The following is a 19,732-nucleotide window of genomic DNA, read 5'->3' on the forward strand; positions in this document are numbered from 1 at the left end:
AAAGACCGACTCCTCCTTGGAAGAGGGAATTCTGCCAGCAGTCTGCCTTTGGGCCCAGCTGTAACATCAATTCTTTCCTGGCTCTCCGGGTGGCTAGTCTATCCTGCAGATTGTGGACGTGCCAGCCTCCACAATTGCATGAGCTAATTCCTTAAAATAAATCACTCCCTTTCTATATATGTACACTTCCTATTCGTTCTGTTTCTTTGGAGAACCCTGACTAAAGCAGGGAGTTTCAGGAGCTTCTGCATGGCTCTTCCTGGCATAATAGCCGTTACTCCACAGATCATGGAACCAATGACAGGATTCTGTCACCTTCTGTGGAACCCACTGGACTTAGACTAAACTCCATCTGTATCACTTGGCCTCCTTTACTCCCCACTCTAGCCAGAGAACTGTGATGGTGTTTTGTGTCAACTTAGACTCCATTTCTTTAACAATCTTTTAAAATTCTGAATATTGTCCTTTTTCCAACACACAGTTATCCTGGAAAATGGCACCAGATTCCTTTGGGGAGGGAGTGGAGGAATATTTACTATATATAATTATTGCCTCACTGTAGAGTTGTTTCTGAAGGGAAATGGCCTCTCCTGTAGCCAAGGGATTCTGGCTCTGTGAATTTAGATCTAGAATCTAGATGATGGACTGTGGTGGTTTTCCACTGTAACAGCTGATGGCAGTCTTCTGCTTACCAGCTCTTTCTAAAAAAAAAAGCAAAAATAGAGGATCATCTATTGATGATCCCATCCCCGTAATCAAATTGTCATAGATTCCTGCAGATTGAGGCACCCTCACTGTGAGTCTGGCCTTGCGGCCCTTGACAGAAGTTATATTCACCTGGTCTTGAATGCCACCTCTGCCATTCTGGAATCCCAACATTACTATTGACGTTAGTGATCCCAATTCTACAGCAGCATCTCTTGCTCTTGATCCTAGGGTTCCCAGAACAGTCACCACTGAGCTACTCAGAATGCTGGTGTCCCCTTTATCATGAACCCCGTGCTGACTTAGTGCAGTGTCCTGTGGGCGCTCCTAGAGAATGTTGGTGCTGATCTTACATTCCCACCTCCCTAAACTTTCTGACCTCTTCCTAAATATTCTACCAAGGACATTCTAGCATCTTGACCTCATTTATTGTAGGTCATCATCCTGTTTTAATCAAGCATACTTGCAGACTATTGAGATCATATTTCAATCATCTATTGCTGAATAACAAACCACCCAAAACTTAAAGGCTTTAAATGACAGCAATTTATTATTTCTGACAATTCTGCAACCTGGGTTAGGCTCAGGTGAGTGTTCAGATGCTTCATCTGTTGTTTGCAGGTGTTGTAGGAGGTAAAATGTTCAGGATGTCCTTTTCATTCACATAAATGGCAGCTCAGCTGGAATGGATGGAACATCTTGGCTGGTTAGGAGTCTTTCTTTCTTAGTATGGTGTCTCCACATGGCTAGCTCATACCTCCTCACAGTCTCTGTGTGGTTGGATTTCTTACATGGCAGCTGGCATCCAAGAGGGAGGACGTGGAAGCTGCCCGTCTTCTCAAAGGCCAGGTCTGGAACTGGATCAGTGTCACTTCCGCCATATTCTGTGGGTTATGGCAAGTTGTAAGGCCAGTCCAAATTCAAGGAGGCGGAGAAATAGATGCCATTTTCTGATGTGAGGGGTGGCGTGTACATAAAGGGAGGGAAGGAATTGATGATGACTGCCTTAATGGCAAGCCACTCCAGTACTCTTGCCTAGAAAATCCCATGGATGGAGGAGCCTGGTAGGCTGCAGTCCGTGGGGTCGCTAAGGGTCGGACACGACTGAGCGACTTCACTTTCACTTTTCACTTTCACACATTGGAGAAGGAAATGGCAACCCACTCCAGTGTTCTTGCCTGGAGAATCCCAGGGACGGGGGAGCCTGGTGGGCTTCCGTCTGTGGGGTCACACAGAGTCGGACATGACGGAAGTGACTTAGCAGCAGCAGCAGCCTCTGTTGGATTTTTTAACATTTATTTATTTATTAATTTGGCTGTGCCAGGTCTCAGTTGTGGCACATGGCGTCTTCCACCTTCGTGTGGCACGTGGGGCCTCTAGTTTCAGTACACAGAATCTTTGTTTGGCATGCGGGATCTTAGTTGTGACATATGGAATCGAGTTCCCTGACCAATAATCCAATCCCAGCCTCCCTCACTGGGAGTATGGAGTCTTATCCACTGGACCACCAGGGAAGTCCCAATGGTTACCAGCTTTGGAAACTTCCAGAGACCAGCTCAGGCATCCTTTTATGCATATTAAAGCCTGATTTACTTGAGACTGGTCCATGATGAGGGCTTCCAAATGGCGCTAGTGGTAAAGAACCCACCTGCCAATACAGGAGATATAAGAGATGGGGTTTGATCCCTGGATCGGGAAGATTCGCTGAAGGAGAGCATGGCAACCCACTCCAGTATTCTTGCCTGGAGAATCCCCATGGACAGAGGAGCCTGGCGGGCTACAGTCCATAGCGTCACACAGAGTTGGACATGACTGAAGCGACTAAGCAGCATGCATAGTGCTGCAGCCCACGGGGTCGCAAAGAGTCAGACGTGACTGAGTGAGTGAACGTGGTCCCTGATGATGGATCCCCACTGGCCAGTCTGATATTCTGCTGTGCCTGCCCCCTACCACCATGTCTAAAACTCCCAAGACCACTTCCACGTATGTTTTTGCTAGACCTTTCGATTCCTTTGATTTGTAGCTTATTTTTCCTGAGTCAGCACTTAGGTCTCCCCACTTAGGAGTTGCTAGGAACTGACTCCAGTTATTTGAGTGTGTAATGGGAAGGACATTTGTATTGAAGAGAACAAATATCTTATGAGGGACCTGCTTCATGTGAGATTATTGTATAGTCTCAAGGAGAAGCTGTTATTCCTTAGCAAGAGGGCAGGGGCTGCTTCTGCCACCCAGGAGAAATTATGAGGTAAAGCGTCTTAGGTTTGTCTACTCTGATGTTCCTAACCCAGGTCTCAGGGTCTTCCTCTTTCCCTATCGACTCTGACATAGGACATCTACTGACACTGTCCCTGTGGAGACCTTTGCAACTCTGTCACTTATAATGTGACTGGGTGTGCTTTTCCCACATGCAGCCTTCCCTTCACCACAAGTGAAAGCTTTCTAATTGTGATGCCAACTGAAGGGCAAAGTTACTGTCACTGCATTTGCTACCAGCAGTGAGATCCCTCTTGCTTCCACATGGGTGAGAAATTCAACTACAAAATCACACCCTAAGGTCTGTCTTCTAGAGCCTCTTCTGGCACTAAATATCAACCTGCATTCCTTAGAAAATGGAGCCTGCATAATCCCAAGGAAGCAAAAGCAAGGGGGGAAAAGAGAAGTGAAACAGAGAAGGAAGGAAAGAAATACAAGCTGAGTGCTTTACTTAGCTAGCCAGAGCTCCGCAAAAATCAAGGTCAGTTGCTCAGTCACATGGAATCTCTTCAGTGGGGTCACATGAAACCAGTATGCCTTGGAATAGTCCATAGTAAGGAAGAAGTGTGAGGAATTTATATGTCAGCCATTTTCCATTGTCTAGTCTCATGCTTGCCAACAGGGTCTTAACAGTCTGCACTTTGGAATCGTGTTAACTCCTTCCACTAGCCCATTCCTGGGAAAGCCAGAGCCTTCATAAGTCCAGCTGGGTCAGTCGTGAGTGCCAAAGCTTCTGGTGTTCCTACTGTAGCAGGCTTGACTGAGTTCATGCCAAAGGCTAGTGCTTGTCTCCTGATGATGCTGAGGCAGCCCATCAAGTTTGGAGATGAGGCAAGGGTACAGACTGCTGGGAGACATCGAAACTGAATCTGTGCCACTACAGGAAAGACTTTGGCATTTGCTTAGAGATGGGAAGCTATTGGAGGGACTTGAGCAGAGAAGTGACATGTCTGAAAAGTTTTACCAGGATCATTCTGGCTGCCCAGGAGGGCAGGGACAGATGCGAGGGGACCAGTTAGGAGTCAATTGCAGTAATCCAGATGGATCCGTCAGAGTTCCATCAGAGAAGCAGAACCATTCGGAATGATAAGAAGAAGGCATTTGTTAGAGGTATTTGACCATGTGCAATTATGGGTGCTCATTACACAGTTTACGTACAGCTGTTTCTTGTGTATTTGATGATGGGCTAGGAGTTGGCAGGTGAGTCCTAAATGGTGGGTGTTCTGAAAGGTGGACATAAAATGGTGGAGGGCAAGGTCAAACTGGCACCATGAAGATGAATGGAATCTGTAGACCCCGCCCCCCATTTCTCTCTCCTCACCTCTACGTCTCCAATTTTGATGATGACCAGCAAGAGAAACTGGTGCCCTTCATCAACACATCCCGGAGTTGGAGAAGCTGAAGGCAGAGAATGGGGCAGGAAGGGAGTGCTGGAGGAGCTGTGGCCCGGCTGCAGCCTCACACCGATGAGGGAGGTGGGCAGTAGATCAGTGAAAACATGCATGAGTTGCACAGCACATGACCCCTGTACTAGCCATCCAAACATAAGCATGGCCGCAGCTTCATTTCACCTTCTAGACCCTGCCTAAATCTCCCTCTGGGATTAATTGTCACCCAAAACTATACAAGGAAAGGAACTCTGGGAAACATAGTTGCAGCTTAGCTGAGTTGACACAATACAAAGCCCACCACCCCAGAGGAGAAATTGAAATGACTGGGGCCAGAGTCGGTTTGATGGCATCACTGACTCTATAGACATGAGTTAGAGCAAGCTCTGGGAGTTGGTGATAGACAGGGAAGCCTGGCATGCTGCAGTCCATGGGGTTGTAAAGAGTCGGACAGGACTGAGCACCTGAACTGAGTCTGACTGGGCCAGACATGTGAGAAGTGCTTGAATTCTGAAACTATCCTGACTATCCCTCACTGTCTGAGTCTATTTGGTTTCTGAGCTTGGATGGTAAGTTCTGATGTGACAGTAGTCATGTCACCTTGAGTGTGATGAGGGAGAAACAAAAAGGTCCACCACCCACTTCTACAGGGCCTGGAATAATGCTGTAAATGGAAGCTCACCTACCTGATGTCTAAATATTTAAAAACTCTAAATCAAGACAAAAATCTATTATTTAAGACATCTTCTATCTTCATACTTTAACAAACATAGTTTCATAATGACAAAAAATATATGGAAAAACTATGGTTTTTATATTATTGATAATTTATTAAAATGACTGAAGTATCATAGTACATATCTGGGTGTTCTATTGATGGACTGGAAGTACTTAGGTGAGAAATAAAAATATATATATACACAACTAATAAGTTATCATGTATTTATTCCATATGAGAAAGGCTTCCCTGGTAGCTCAGCTGGTAAAGAATCCACCTGCAATGTGGGAGACCTGGGTTCAATCCCTGGGTTAGGAAGATACCCTGGGGGAGGGCATAGCAACCCAGTCCAACATTCTTGCCTGGAGAATCCACATGGACAGAGGAGCCTGGCGGGTTACAGTCCATTTGGTCGCAAAGAGTCAGATACAACTGAGCGACCAAGTGCATAGCACATATAAGAAAGAAAAAAAAAAGAGGAAGCTGGCTTAGCACTCACAGCTAGGTCATGGTATTGAACATAAATGACCACACTGAATACCAGTCTCCAGACAAAGTTACTCTGAGACCATGATTAAATGAGACAAAACAAGGCCACTTTATATTTTGTATAAGCATAGACAACAAAGTCACTGTGCCATCCATAAAATATCAAACAACTCCCCTTTAGCTAAAATGAGTGACTGCTGCTGCTGCTTAGTCATTTCAATCGTGTCCGACTCTGTGCGACCCTATGGACTGTAGCCCACCACACTCCTCTGTCCATGGGGATTCTCCAGGAAAGAATACCAGAAAGTGTTGCCATGCCCTCCTCCAGGGGATCTTCCCAACCTAGGGATCAAACCTGGGTCTCCTGCATTGCAGGCAGAGTCTTTACCACTGAGCCACCAGGGAAGTCTGAATGTACTTCTTACCAACTAGTTTTACCCTTGTGCTAGTCTCCTCCTTCTATAGATCAAATTTATACCCCCAATCACAGGATTGCCTTTGCTTTCTGACATCTAATCTGGAGCAATCCCTCACTTCCTCAGACCTTCCCCAAAGTCATTCAACCCTCACCAGGATCCTACAACAGGCTCTTCCTAACGCTCTCTGAAACGTCCCATGATTTCCCGTGGTGTGTACTCTCCCTCACTGCTGGGAGTTATAAATCCGACTTGTTTAACTACAGGTCTCTTTCTGTGGACTGAAGGGTACCGGTGCACCTAGAATGTGTTTTCCTTGATTTTGTTTCAGCAAAATTACTAACAATTTTTCACAGTCAAAATTTTCACATAGGGCTTCCCTGGTGGTCTGGCGGTTAAGAATCCACCTGCCAGTGCAGAGGACATGGGTTTGATCCCTGGTCCAGGAAGATCCCAAATGTTGAGGAGCAACAAAGCCCATGCACCACAACTAGTGAGCCCACCTGAAGCAACTACTGAAGCTTGCAAGCCTCAAGGCCGTGGTCCAAAACAAGAGACGCCACTGCACCGCAGTGACGAGTACCCCCTGCTCGCCGCAACTAGAGAAAGCTGGAGCACAGCGATGAAGACCCAGTTCAGCCACAAGTAACTAAATAAATCTTTAAAACTCTTTTTCACATAATCTGCGTTTTCCTGACAGCATTTGGAAACTATAAGCTGCGGGCCAAGTCAAACCTTTGGCCTGTTTTTGTGAATAAAGTTTTATCAGATCACAACCACATTGATTCACGTACATACTGTCTACAGGGGCTTCCACACTATGGTGCCAAGTAGTTACGACAAAGACCGCAACGGCCGACAGGGCCTGAAATACTCTCTGTCCTGTTACAGGAAAGCTTACCAACTTCTGAGCTAAAGAATTAAAGTTAAAATGTAATTGTTTTCATATAAATGCTGGAGAGGGCATGGAGAAAAGGCAACCCTCTTGCACTGTTGGTGGGAATATAAATTGATATAGCTACTATGGAGAACAGCCACTGTTTTCAAATGTAATTGAAAAAGACACAGGTACACCAGTGTTCCCTGCAGCACTATTTACAATAGCTAGGACATAGAAGCAACCTAAATGTCTACTGACAGATGAATGGGTAAAGAAGTTGTGCCATATACATATAATGGAATATTACTCAGCTATGAAAAGGAATCCACTTAAGTCAATTCCAATGAGGTGGATGAACCTAGAGCCTATAATACGGAGTGAAGTATATCAGAAAAAGAAAAGCAAATATCATATATTAATGCATATATATGGAATCTACAAAGATGGTACCGATGAACCTATTTGCAGGGCAGCAGAGGGGACACAGACATAAAGAACAGGCCTGGGGACACAGCCGGGGAAGGAGATGGTGGGACAAATTGAGAGTAGCATTGAAACATATACATTATTATATATAAAATAGCCAGTGGGAATTTGCTGTATGACCCACAGAGCTCAGATCTGATGGTCTGTGACAACCTGGAAGGGTGGGATGGGGTGGGAGGTTTAAGAGAGAGGGGACATATATGTACCTATGGCTGATCCATGTTGATGCATGGCAGAAACCAATACAATATTGTGAAGTAACTATCCTCCAATTAAAAATAAATAAATTTTAAAAAGAAAATATAAAATAATTAAATTAAAATGTAATTATTTTCAGAATACACAAATTTGCATGTATTTCCATAAAAATTAAAATAAATATGAAATTTTTAAATTAAATTTTTATTATATATTTAAGTTTTTAAAAATTATTCCAGAAGATTTAAATCATCAGTTCAGTCGCTCAGTCGTGTCCGACTCTTTGCGACCCCATGAATCACAGCACACCAAGGCCTCCCTGTCCATCACCAACTCCTGGAGTTCATTCAAACTCATGTCCATCGAGTCGGTGATGCCATCCAGCCATCTCATTCTCTGTCGTCCCCTTCTCCTCCCGCCCCCAATCCTTCCCAGCATCAGAGTCTTTTCCAGTGAGCCAATTCGTCGCATGAGGTGGCCAAAGAATTGCAGTTTCAGCTTTAGCATCAGTCCTTCTAATGAACACCCAGGATCGATCTCCTTTAGAATAGACTGGTTGGATCTCCTTGCAGTCCAAGGGACTCTCAAGAGTCTTCTCCAGCACCACAGTTCAAAAGCATCAATTCTTTGGCGATCAGCTTTCTTCACAGTCCAACTCTCACATCCATACATGACCACGGAAAAAACCATACCCTTGACTAGATGGACTTTTGTTGGCAAAGTAATGTCTCTGCTTTTTAACACACTATCTAGGTTGGTCATAACTTTCCCTCCAAGGAGTAAGCATCAAGGAGTAAGCGTTTTTTTAATTTCATGGCTGCAATCAGCATCCGCAGTGATTTTGGAGCCCAAAAAAATAAAGTCTGACACTGTTTCCACTGTTTTCCCATCTATTTAAATACAAATAAAAAAGCAAGCTATACCTATTAATATAACATTTTAAATCAAAATTGAAAGCTGATATATTTTGTTTTGGAAGATTTTATCAAATCTTTTTTTTTTTAGAGAAAACTTTCTACCATTTTACTGTGTTGTGTCTGTGAAAATGCTAATAGAAAGAACTGGTACTATGCTTCACATATGATCTCTATATATACACATATGATCATATTTACATATGATCTCTATATATACAGATGAATAATAAAGTGAAAGTCGTGTCTGACTCTTGGCAGCCCGTAGACTATACAGACCATGGAATTCTCCAGGTCAGAATACTGGAGTGGGTCGCCTTTCCCTTCTCCAGGGGATCTTTCCAACCCAGGGATTGAACCCAGGTCTCCCTCATTGCAGGTGGATTCTTTACCAGCTGAGCTATGAGGGAAGCCCAGATGAGTAATATGACTTGTTTACTTGGAAAACTTCCCTTTGCTGCCATGCGCAGCTGTTGTGCTTGCCGAGGTTATTTATGAGGACCTTTCGTTTGGAATTGAAACTGGAAGAGAAGCAAGAAAATGGACACTTGGGCACTACTGCTAAATAATGTTTCGTCATGCAAGGATTTATGACTACATTCATGCTATCAGAGAGAAAGGATTTGGCAAGTCAACCAATTTGTTGTTTCTCTTGCGTAAGTTCTTCTAACTCTCAATCTTCCCCAGACTCTGAAGCAGTATCTGTCTCTGATGTTGGCTGTGAGACAAGTTGTAAACCTTACAGCAATTAACACAGTCAACTTTTATTTTGAGGACATAGGGCAGGGATTTTAGAAGCATTCCCTGGGGACTGAATGGCGCTAGTCCTAGAGCAGATATTTATGATTATAAGTTGTTCTGTGCCAGCGCTGAACTTCAGAACCTGACAATCAGAGGCATTTGTGTGTTCTTTATTTGATATGTGTGTGTGATATATGCATGCATGCATGCTAAGTCGCTTCAGTAGCATCTGACTCTTTGCAACCCTGTGGACTGTAGCCCACCAGCCTCCTCTGTCCATGGGATTCTTCAGGCAAGAATACTGGAGTGGATTGCCATCCCCTCCTCCAAGGCATCTTCCCAACCCAGGGATCGAACCTGCGTCTCCTGCAACTTCTGCATTGCAGGTGGATTCTTTACCGCTGATCCACTGGGGAAACCTGGTATATATGTAGGGCCTCCTAAAACATAGGACCTAGGTCTAAGGATGGTTGTAGTTGTAAAGGCTCAGATACTGAAGGACACTTCTAAATATTTATCTATGCCTTTTTGGTTTCTGAGTTTGGAGAATAGGAATTCAACTAGTGAGGGTTACCTAGCATTTACTGACAGACCAGCTGTGCGACATGAGAAAAAGAGGAGTCAAGGATGACATTTTCGACCCAAACAACTGGGAAAATGGAACGGTTGAACCCTGCCGGTTGAACCCCACGTGAACCGGCCTCAATCACACAGACAGGGGAAGGAACCTGGGTGCCGGAGTGACAACAGGGAGCGCGGCCACCAGATGACCTGGAGTGGGAGTCCTTAGACCACGATTGTCTTGGTTAGTCCAGGCTGCTATAGCAGAAGACCATAGACCGGGTGGTTAGTCAACAAGAGAGATTTCTTTCTCCCAGTTTGTAGGCTGGGGAGTCCAAAACGAGGTGCTGGCAGATGCAGTGTCTGATGAGGACACGTGCTTTCTGGTTCCTCTCTTCTGGGTCCTCACATGGTGAAGGGAGCCACGGAGCTCTCCAGGGCCTCTCTTATAAGGGCACTAATCCCTTTGGTAAGGGGGTCGCCTCCTGAGCTAACCACCTGTCAAAGCCTCCACTTGCAAATAACTATCATATTCCAGATCAGGTTTCAACATATGAATTTGGGGAGGACATATTCACTCCATTAAAATTATATAAGAGAAAAAGGAACTGCCATTTTGTTCAAGCTGCTGGATGATTGCTCATTCTCCTTGTAACAGCAGCCCAGGTTTACCCTAGGTCCCCAAACCCAACCCAATCTGGGAGCAGTACAAAAGGAATAGCTGAAGGACGTGACTCCCTGTGCTTAAGGGTGGCACAGGGGACAGTGGCACATCTTCTGTGGTAGCCTTGAGCAGAGTAGGTGGGCAGATATGAAGAGGAGGACATGGCAGCAAGCCACTTGGACGATGACACCAGATGGGAAGGGCCACGTTAGGAACCGAAAGTCAAAGTGTTAGTCGCTCAGCTGTGACTGACTCTTTGCAACCCCATGGACTGTAGCCCACCAGGCTCGTCTGTCCGTGGAATTCTCCAGGCAGGAATACTGGAGTGGGTAGCCATTCCCTTCTGCAGGGGATCTTCCTGACCCAAGGATTGAACCTGAGTCTCCCTCATTGCAGGCAGATTCTTTACCATCTGAGCCACCAGGGAAGACTAGATATTCCTTACCTGACTCCATTTCACCTGTGTTTGTGATTCAAAAGACTTCTAGAACTTAGATGCAGGCCCTGAGGAATGTGTGGGGAACACTAGAAATTATTTTTCCTGCTACGCTCATGGGCAACTTTCAGTTTACACACTGGATCCCATCCCCACTTACCCACAAAGACTGTTCCTGCACATTTCTCTTCCTTCTCTTGTAGCATTAATTTTCCCTTTATTGTAATAAACCCCATTTGAGAAAAAAGGCACAACTGCCCTTGACCCCCAGGCTTCCCTTCGATTATTATTCTATTTTTGTTTCCCACTTTCTCTAGATGCTTCTCTATAACTCCCCGGCTGCACTGCCTCACCTCCCATTCTCTCTCTCTCTCTTCTTTTCTTCCCCTATTCTGACTTCAACGCGTCCCAAGCACACTTTTCTTCCTGCCAACCCAGTGAAACCAGTCATGGCAGGGTCACCAAACCCCCTTTACCACAGGCGGTCACTTCTTTTTGAAGCCCTTTCTTCACTTGGCTTCCGAGACAGCAAACTTGCCTGGTTTTCTTCCTGCCTCGCTGGCTGTACCTTCGCAGTCTCATTTGCTTATTACTCCTCTCTGCCTCCTCCATCCCATCCTCAGTTTCTAACCTCATAATATTTGGAGCTCCAGGCTTGTCTTTGGAATTCTTCCTTCACTCTTCCCAGATGATCTCATGACTTTTGAAACTATCTACATGTTCATGATTTTCAATTATACTCGCAGCCCTCGCTAATACTCTGCACCTTAGATTTGTATCTCTAACTGCCTGTTCATCTTACAATCATCTCAAAATTATCATAGCCAATAATGGAAGCTTTGCTGTTCCCTTCCAAATTAGCACCTCCACTACTCTTTCCATCTCAGTAAATGCCATCACTTTCACACAGTTGCTCAAGCCCCAAACAGGACACACACCCTTCATTCCTCTCTATTGCTCACACCAGTATCCAATCTCTTGTCTGGCCATTTAAGTTCTAGTCTCGAAACTTATCCCATCTTCATGATCTTGAATTTGGTAACAGATAGTTTCCTAAGCATCACAACAAAAGTGTGGGCAACAGAAGAAAAAATAGATAAATTGGATCGCACCAAAATTAAAAACTTTTATGCATCAAAAGACATTATCCTATTGCTCAGTCATAAAAAAGAAATCATACCATTTGCAGCGACATGGATGGACCTAGAGATTATCATACTAAGTGGAGTAAGTCAGACAAAGAAAGATATCATATGATATTACTTACATGTGGAATCTTTAGAAATTATACAAGTGTTCTGATTTACAAAGCAGAAATAGACTCACAGACATAGAAACAAATTATGGTTTCCAAAGGAGACAGTAAGAGGTGGGGAGATAAATTAAAAATTTGGGATTAAAATAGACATATCAAATAGGGACTTCCCTGGTGGTCCAGTGGCTGAGACTGCAAGCTGCCAATGTAGGGGGCTTGCATTTGATCCCTGACTGGGGAACTAGATTCTACATGTCACAACTAGGAGTTTGCATGCCACAACTAAAGAGATTCTGTATGCCACAACTAAAGAGATTCCGTATGCCACAACTAAAGAATCCACAGGACGCATCAAAGATTGAAGATCCCGCATGTTGCAAGTAGGACTCAGAAGAGACAGATAAAAAATATCAAAACAGAATAAAATAGATAAACAAAAATGACCTACTGTATACCTGGTGACTATACTCAATATCTTGTAATAAATTATAATGGAAAAGAATCTGAAAAAGAATATATATGTATACATATATATAATATATATTTAACTAAATAGAGGAACTAAAGAGCATTTTAGCGAAAGTGAAAGAGAAGAGTGAAAAAACTGGCTAAAACTCAACATTCAAAAAATGAAGATCATGGCATCTGGTACCATCACTTCATGGCAAATAGATGGGGAAACAATGGAAACAGTGACAGACTTTATTTTCTTGGGCTCCAAAATCACTGCAGATGGTGACTGCAGCCATGAAATGAAAAGACACTTGCTCCTTGGAAGAAAAGCTATGACCAACCTAGATAGCATATTAAAAAGCAGAGACATTACTTTGATGACGACAGCCTGTATAGTCAAGGCTACAGTTTTTCCCGTGGTCATGTATGGATGTGAGAGTTGGACTGTGAAGAAAGCTGATTGCCAAAGAATTGATGCTTTTGAACTGTGGTGTTGGAGGACCCTTCAGAGTCCCTTGGACTGCAAGGAGATCCAACTAGTCCATTCTAAAGGCGATCAGTCCTGGGTGTTCATTGGAAGGACTGATGCTGACGCTGCAACTCCAATACTTTGGCCACCTCATGCGAAGAGTTGACTCACTGGAAAAGACTCTGATGCTGGGAGGGATTGGGGGCATGAGGAGAAGGGGACGACAGAGAATGAGATGGCTGGATGGCATCACCGACTCGATGGACGTGAGTTTGAGTGAACTCCGGGAGTTGGTGATGTACAGGGAGGCCTGGCATGCTGTGATTCATGGGATCACAAAGAGTCGGACATGACTGAGCGATTGAACTGAACTGATGGTTTTTTCAATAGTCATGTATGGATGTGAGAGCTGGACAATAAAGAAAGCTGAGCGCCGAAGAACTGATGCTTTTGAAATGTGGTGTTGGAGAAGACTCTTGAGAGTTCCTTGGACTGCAAAGAGATCAAACAGTCAATCCTAAAGGAAATCAGTCCTGAATATTCATTGGAAGAACTGATGCTGAAGTTGAAGCTCCTATACTTTGGCCACCTGATATGAAGAATTGACTCATTAGACAAGACCCTGATGCTGGGAAAGATTGAAGGCAGGAGGAGAAAGGGACGACAGAGGATGAGATGGTTGGAAGGCATCACTGACTCGATGGACATGAGTTTGAAACAAGCTCCAGGAGTTGGTGATGGACAGGGAAGCCTGGCAAGTTACAGTCCATGGGGTCGCAAAGAGTCAGACATGACTGAACTGATACACTAGAAACTGACACAATATTGTAAAACAACTATACTTCAATTTTAAACTTTTTTTTTAAAAAAGACATTATCCAGAGAATGAAAAGACACCACAGAATGGGAGAAAATATTTGCACATTATATATCTGATAAGGGACTAATATCCAGAACATACAAAGAACTTCTACAACTCAACGGGGAACAGTAAACAATCCAACAGTGGGCAAAAGATTTCAACAGACCTTCCTCCAAGGAAGATGTACAAATGACCAACAAACACATAAAAAGACGCCCATCATTAATCATGAGAAAAATACAAATCAAAACCACAATGAGAAGATCTTTTCAGACCTCCTAGAATGACTATTATAAGGAAAAATAATACAAAATAAGTGTTGGCAAAGATGTGGGGAAGTTTGAACCCTTATTCATTGTTAGTGGTACTGTACGTTACAGCCATTGTGAAAAACAGTTTGGAGGTTCCTCAAAAAGTTAAACATGGAATTACCAAATGATCCAGCAATTCCACTCCTAGGTATATACCCCCAAATAATTGAAAATGAGGACTCAAACAGATACTTGACCATCAATGTTCATAGCAGCGTTATTCAGTAGCCAAAAGGTGGACAAAACCCAAATGTCCAACAATAGATGAAAGGATAAACACAATATGATATATACACACAATGGAATATTATTCAGCCATGAAAAGGAATGAGGTTCTACATACGGATGAACCTTGAAAATAAGCCAGATACAAAGGGACAAATTTGTCTGATTCCACTTAAATGAGATATCTTGGATAGGCAAGTTCATGAAGACAGGGAGTAGAATAAAGGTTACCAGAGGCTTGAGGAAGGGGGAATTGGGGAGTTCTTGCTTAATGGGTACACAGTTACTGTTTGGGATGATGAAAGTGTCCTGGATATAAATATATAGATGGGTGGCTATAAATAGTCATGGGAGTTGCACAACTGTGAATGTATTTAATGCCACTGAGTTACAGATCTAAAACTGGTTGACCTGGCAAATTACATGTCTTTTACCACGATGTGTTTGTGCCCATGCTCAGTCGTATCCGACTCTTTGTGACCGCGTGTACTCTAGCCCTCCAGGCTCCTCTGTTGCCCTCCAGGCTCCTCCGTTCTGGATTTCCCAGGCAAGAATACTGGAGTAGGTTGCCATCTCCTTCTCCAGGGGATCTTCCCAACTCAGAGATGGAACCCTCATATCTTGCATTTCCTGCACTGGCAGGCAGATTCTTTGTCACTGCGCCGCCTGGGAAGCCCCTTTTACCACAATAAAAAAAGAAAACCAAACAAAATGTATTCCAAATCTGACCACCTTTCACCATCTCTACTTTTTCCTCCCAGTCATCATCACCTCTGGCCATCTTACTGGTCTCCCTGCTGCCATTCTTATCTCAGATTAGCCAGAGGGATCTTTTAAAATGTACATCAGACCCCATACTCGGAAGCTCAAAACCTTCCAATGACTTCCCACAACCCTTGGACAACATCCGGGCTCCTTACCATGGCTCATAAACCCTAGAGGATTTGGCTGCTGGCTGCCTCCCTAACCACTTACCAGTCTCCCTTTCACTCCTCTAGGCAAGCCACACTGGTCTTATTGTTACTCATACATGCCCAGTGTTCCTAGCTTCAGGACCTTTGCACTTACCGTTCCCTCCATCTGGAATTCTTTCCCCCAGATCTTCAGGTGGTTGATGCTTTCACTTCATTTATGTGCCTGGTCTGGTGTCACCTCCTCTGGAAAGACTTCCTGACCATTCTATCTAAAATAAAGCCTCTACCATCACTCTCTGTCCATTTCCCCTGCTTTATTTATTTGTTTATTTTTATTTTTTGACTGCACTGGGTCTTTGTTGGGGCTTCCCTGGTGGCTCAGATGGTAAAGACTCTGCCTTCAATGCAGAAGACTCGGGTTCAATTCCTGGGTCGGAAATACCCCCTGGAGAAGGGAATGGGTCTTTGTCGCTGAGAGTGGGCTTTCCCTACTTGTGGTGAGTGAAGGCTACTCTCTCATCGCGGTGTGCAGGCCCTAGAGTTCACGGACTGCCGTAGTTGAGGCACGTGGGCCTAGCTGCCCCGAGGCACATGGAATCTTCCCTGACCAGGGATGCAACTCATGTCCCCTGCATCAGCAGGTGAATTCCTATCCTCTGTACCACCAGGGAAGTCCTCCCCGCTTTATTTTTTATCTAAGCACTTCATGTCACTTGAAATTACATTATACATTTGCTGACTTGTATATCGTGTGTCTCATCTCTGGAATGTAAGTTTCATGAGAGCAGGGACTTGGTCATATTCATTGCTGTCCTTCAAAAGCCTACACTAGATGCTAGATGTGCAATGCATGTTTATTTGATAAATATGGAAGGAAAGTTATGACCAACCTAGACAGCATATTAAAAAGCAGAGACATTACTTTGGCAACAAAGGTCTGTCTAGTCAAGGCTATGGTTTTTCCAGTGGTCATGTATGGATGTGAGAGTTGGACTATAAAGAAAGGTGAGCACGGAAGAATTGATGCTTTTGAACTGTGGTGTTGGAGAAGACTCTTGTGAGTCCCTTGGACAGCAAGGAGATCCAGCCAGTCAATCCTAAAGGAGATCAGTCCTGGGTGTTCATTGGAAGGACTGATGCTGAAGCTGAAACTCCAATACTTTGGCCATCTCATGCGATGAGCTGACTCATTGGAAAAGACCCTGATGCTGGGAAAGATTGAAGGCAGGAGGAGAAGGGGACGACAGAGGATGAGATGGTTGGATGGCATCACCGACTCAATGGACATGGGTTTGGATGGACTCTGGGAGTTGGTGATAGACAGGGAGGCCTGGTGTGCTGTGGTTCATGGAGTTGCAAAGAGTCAGACACAACTGAGCGACTGAAATGAACTGAATATAGAAATTAAATTCTGTTACATGTCAGTTATATCTCAATAAATCTTTAAAATTAGCTTTTTGAAAGAGAAATTAAAATTCAGTTTTTATAAAAGTTTTATTTCTGAGTTTGTGGATCAAGAATTTACACCTGATAACAGAAGCCAGTTTCAACTTTTATCAGCTCCCCCTCTTCCACCCTGGACCTACACCATCTCCTCAGCATGAAGATTTTCAGGAGACTGTGAATAGGAGGCAAGCAGTGACATTCTAGGAGAGCTGACCTCACTGAAGCTAAGTGTCCCCTCTGTGTACTTCCATAATACCCTACGCACAGCACAATTCAGACATCCATCGTTCTGTTTATGGTTATTCCTCCCGCCCTCTTCTTCTGTTAGTGTGAACATACTGCTAGAAATATTCTCTTTTCTTACTGCTCCCACAGGGACAAATCCAAAGACACAGGGAGGGAGACTCGATAAAGGAAAGAAGGGATAAGGTTTGATCAGCTAGACATTCAGCAAACACAGGTGTGTGTTCCGATTAGCTCAGGAAGCATCAGTCACTGCCCTCACTTCCCTGGTGGCTCAGCTGGTAGAGAATCCGCCTGCAACGGGGGAGACCTGGGCTCAATCCCTGGGTTGGGAAGATCCCCTGGAGAAGGGCACGGCAACCCACTCCAGTATTCCTGCCTGGAGAATCCCCATGGACCGAGGTGCCTGGCGGGTTACAGTCCACAGGGTTACAAAGAGTCAGACATGAGTGCGTGTCTAAGCACAACAGCTGATGACACTGTTGACTGAGGTCTCCCAGCTTTCCTCTGGGCTTCTGTGAAACCACTCTCCTCTCTGAACTCTTTTGCTCATGGCTCCTTTACAGACATCTCCTCCTGACCAGACCTCTGTTGGATGAACTTCCTCTTGACTCAGGAAGGGGCACTGCTATCTTCTCTCTAGGCTTCCAAGGTAATACCATCCAGCCTCGGCATTTGATACCACATATATGTGGATCATTTTCCCCCAAGCTGTGGTCATCCCAGGTCTCTCCTCTAGAGATATACAGACTAGAGCCACTGCCTACACAACGTCTCCCTCTGGATGTCCCATTGGCATTTAGAACTTACTATGTCAAAAATAAAATTCCTGGGAATTCCCTGGCAGTCCAGTGGTTAGGACTTCTAGCTCCCACAGCCAGGTGCCCAGGTTTGATCTGTGGTTGGGGAACTAAGATCCCACAAGACACAAATTGTGGCCAAAGAAATATAATAATAGAGGACTCAAACCGGGACTCTGTACCCACCCAGAGGGGTGGGGTGGTGAGGGGACATAGATATACCCATGGCTGATTCATGGCAATGTTTGGCAGAAACCAACACAATACTGTAAAGCAATTATCCTTCAATTAAAAATAAATAAATTTAATTATTTATATATAAAACTCTTGGCTTTGTCTCTGAAACCTGTTCTTCTGGTCTTTCCTTTTGCTGGAAATGATTCTATCATCCACACACAGCTGGGCACATAGACTATAATCTCTCCCTTTCTCTCACCACCTCTTAAATCCGGCCCATCTCTAAGTCCTGTTGACCCTGTCTTCAAAATGTATCCTGACTCTTTTCACTTATCTCCACTTCAAACCTGTCATCACCACCTCTTACCTGGATGACTGCCATAACCTCCTCAGGGATCTCTGTGCATTTACGCTGGCCCCCACAGTCTAGTCTCCTCATAGAAGCCAGGCAAATCTTCAAAAATGAGAATTCTGTCACTTTTCTGCTTAAAAACTGTGTATGACTTCTTTCCCATTATACCCCATATGCTGCGCTTTGAGAAAAAAATCGTATCCGTATCAAGGTCTACAGGCATTACACATCTGGCCCCTGCTGACTCCTGCTGGCCTCTCTACTTGCTTCTGTCCTACTAAGCTCCAGCTGTACTGGCCTCTCCTCCGTTTCTTGGAAATGTCAAGCAATACTCTACCTCAGGATCATAACCTTTCCCTTTGACCAGAACATTCTTGGCCAAGTCACATGTCTAAGTCCTCACCCTTCAGACCCTGGCATCTCTGCAGAAGAAATTTCCCTGACCTCCTCTCTATCCATGGGACTCCCCCTTCCTTTCCCCCTCAATTTCGTTCTTTATCCCTGCTGCTTTTTTCTTTTTTCATTCAGTCCTTGCCATTTAGCTGTCTTTGCCTCTAGACTGTTGGTTTCACAAGCGCAGGGATCACATCAGTTTTATATACCATGTATCTCCAGTGCCTAAGCCAGAGCCTGGCATATAGTAAATACTTAAAATGTTTGTTGAGTGAATTGATTATCCTTGCACTGGGTGAAAAGGATACAGGATTCAGGTACAGTGTTTCTGTTCCAAATGCAATAGTCTGATGGATGAATAACAAGTAAATAGGTAGTTGCAAAACCTGTAAATAATACAGTGGAGATCAGAACTGGAGGCGATAGAAACACAGTGAGGCCCACACCCCAGTGTTAAGTGTGTGTGTGAGCAGTGAAGAATTCAGTGGCAATTAATACATTTACAATGTTGTGCAGCCGCCATCTCTGAAAATGTTTGGTGAGCTCCATTTGGTGGTGTTTCAGGGACCCTCTGGAACCATAGTCCTTTATGTCTTGGTACAGAAAACAATTCAGCAAGAACAAAGTGATAGATAAGAAGTGATTTATTAGAATAGGAAACTTGCAAGGCTCACAAGTGGGTAGCCTTATCAATGCTGCGCCCTGAGAACTTACTGGGCTACAGTTTTATAATCAAAGGAAAAATGGGGAGGGGAGAGCTTTTATGTTTTTCTTGAGTACACGTCACGTTTTCATCATCAGCTCCTCCTCCAGGTTGAACATGGGAATTTTCTTGTCCCTACATGGTCAAGCTAGGTCCACAAACCTGTTTTTTGTTTTTACGTGTGCAAAGAGCATGTCTTAGAGATCATTAACTTACTGAGCTCACTGGGAAGGGCGAGGGTCTAATGCCACGATTGTCTTATTGCTTAGGGCAGGTCTTG

This window comes from Moschus berezovskii, chromosome 2, assembly GCF_049115385.1.
Source record: "Moschus berezovskii isolate FMDL1 chromosome 2, NW_MosBer_1.0, whole genome shotgun sequence".
Lineage (NCBI taxonomy): Eukaryota > Metazoa > Chordata > Mammalia > Artiodactyla > Moschidae > Moschus > Moschus berezovskii.